Here is a 3,057-nt window from a genome sequence, read left to right as displayed (position 1 = left end):
TGAGAGCTGGACAATGAATAAGGAAGACTGAAGAAGAGTTGATGCTTTTGAGTTGTGGTGCTGGCGAAGAATGCTGAAAGTACCATGGACTGCCAAAAGAATTAACAGATCTGTCCTGGAAGAAGTGCAGCTGAGATGCTCGTTGGAAACGAGGATGGCCGGACTTCGTCTTACCTACTTTGGTCATGTTGTCAGAAGGCACCATTCCCTGGAGAAGGATGTCATGCTTGGTAAGGTGGAGAGTCGATGACAGAGGGGAAGGCCTTCAACGAGATGGATTGACACGGTGGCTGTGACAATGGGATGAAGCATAGCAAGGATCATGGAGCTGGCGTGAGATTGGGAGGTTTTGTTCTGCTGTGCATGGGGTTGCTATGAGTCAGAAGTGACTCGACAGCACCTAACACCAACAATAACAACAACATGGACCCAATGAAAGAGTCCCAAAATACATAAATCAGACTTTAACAGAATTGAAAAGACGATCATAATAAGAGAGTTTAATGCACCACTTTCAAAGAATGACAGAACAACTGGAAAGAAATTCAACAAAGATGCAGAAGAATTAAACAATACAATCCACCAACTTGACCTTATAGACATCTACAGAGCACATCACCCAACAATAGCACATTAAACATTCTTTTCCAGTGCACATGGAACATTCTCCACTATAGGCCATATTTAGGCCATAAAGCCTTTTTAATGAATTTTAAGACATTGAAATATTGCAAAGCATCTTTTCACATCACAATGATATCAAATTAGAAATGAACAATAGGAAGTTGAATGGAAAAAGAGTAAACACATGGAAAGTGAATGACACCCTCCTTTGGAGCTCTGGTGGCATAGTGCCTAAGGTACTTGACTGCTAACCAGAAGGCTGGTAGTTCAAACCCACCAGCCACTTCATGGAAAGAAGTTTGGGCAATCTACTTCCATAGTGATACAACCTTGGAAAAACGAGAGGTCACTATGAGTCGAATCCAACTCAACAGCAGTGAGTTAAAACCACTGGATAATAGAAGAAATAAAAAATGAAATTAAAAAATTCCTTGAATCAAATGAGAATGAAAACACAACATACCAAATCTTTGGGATACAGCAAAAGCAGTAATCAGAGGTCAGTTTATAGCAATAAATGCACACATCAAAAAAAAAAAAAAAGAAAGAAAGAGCCAAACTCAATCTCTTAACACAACATCTCCAACAATTAGAAAAAGAGCAGCAAAAAAAAAAAAAAAAAAAAAAGGCAACACTCACTGGAATAAAAGAAATAATCAAGATTCAAGGCTATAAATGAAACAGAAAACAGAAAGACAATAGAAAAAAATGGACAAGACTAGAAGTTATTGTTGTTGTTGTTAGGTGCTGTCAAGTCATCTCTGACTCATAGTGACCCTATACACAGCAGAACAAAACACTGCTTGGTCCCACATCAGCTCCATGATCCTTGTTATACTTGAGCCCATTTCCACAGCCACTGTGTCAAACTATCTTGTTGAGGGCTTTCCCCTCTTTCATCGACCCTTCACCTTACCAAACATGACATCCTTCTTCAGGGAATGGTTCCTTCTGATAACATGACCTAAGTAGGTGAGATGAAGTCTGGCCATTCTTGCTTCCAAGGAGCATTCCAGCTACACTTCTTCCAGGACAGATTTGTTAGTTTTTTTTTGCAGTCCATGGTACTTTCAGCATTCTTTGCCAGCACCACAACTCAAAATCATCAACTCTTCAGTCTTCCTTATTCATTGTCCAGCTCTCACAGGCATATGAAGTGATTGAAAATATCATAGCTTATGTCAGGTGCACTTTTGTCCTCAAGGAGACAGCTTTGCTCTTCAGCACTTGAAAGAGGTCCTTTGCAGCAGATTTGCCCATTGCTACGTGTCATCTGATGTCCTGACTGCTGCTTCCTTTGGTGTCGATTGTAGAAGCAAATAATATGAAGTCTTTGACAATTTCAATCTTCTCTGCATTTATTGTAATGTTGCCTACAGGACCAGATGTGAGGATTTTTGTTTTCTTTATATTAAGATGTAATCCATACTACAGACTGTATTCTTCAATCTTCATCAATAAGTGTTTCAAGTCATCCTCACTTTCAGCAAGTAAAGTTGTGTCAACAGTGTATCACAGGTTGTTAATGATTCTTCCTCCAATCCTGATGCCATGTTCTTCTTCATATAGTCCAGCTTCTTGGATTATTTTGCTCAGCATATAAATTGAGTAAATGTGGTGAAAGGATACAACCCTGATGCACTCCCTTCTTGATCTTAAACCATACAATGTCCCCTTGTTCTGTTCAAACCACAGCCTCCTGGTCTATGTACAGGTTCCTCATGAGTACAATCAAGTGTTCTGGAATTCCCATTCTTCTCAATGTTATCCATACTTAGTTATGATCCACACAATCAAGTGCTTTTGCATAGTCAATAAAAACAAGTAAACATCTTTTTGGTATTCTTTGCTTTGAACCAAGATCCAACTGACATGAGCAATGATAGCCCTCATCCCATGTCTTCTTCTGAATACAGCTTGCATTTTTGGAAGTTCTCTGTCAATATACTACTGCAACTGTTTTTCAATTATCTTCAATAATATTTCACTTGCATGCCATTATAATGATATCGTTTGATAACATCTACATTCTGTGGAATCACCTTTCTTTGGAATGAGGATAAATATGGATCTTTTCCAGTCTGTTAGCCAGGGAGCTGTCTTCCAAATCTCCTGCATAGCTGAATGAGTGCCTCCAGTGGGACATCCATTTATTGAAACATCTCAAGGGGTATTCTGTCAATTCTTGGAACCTTGTTCTTCACCAGTTCCTTCGGTGCAGCTTTGACTTCTTCCTTCAATATCATTGGTTCTTGCTCATTGGCCACCTCCTGAAATGGATGAAAATCTACCAGTTCTTTTTGGTACAGTGATTCTGTATAATCCTTCCATCTTCTTTTGATGCTTCCTATATTTTTTAATATTTTGCACATGGAATCTTTCAATATTACAACTTGAGGCCTAAAATTTTTCCTCAGTTCTTTCAGCTTGAGA

Source organism: Orycteropus afer, unplaced genomic scaffold (assembly GCF_000298275.1).
Source record: "Orycteropus afer afer isolate SDZICR_OR568_19922 unplaced genomic scaffold, OryAfe1.0 scaffold00120, whole genome shotgun sequence".
NCBI classification, from domain to species: Eukaryota; Metazoa; Chordata; class Mammalia; order Tubulidentata; family Orycteropodidae; genus Orycteropus; species Orycteropus afer.
Note: the sequence above shows the minus strand (reverse complement) of the source record.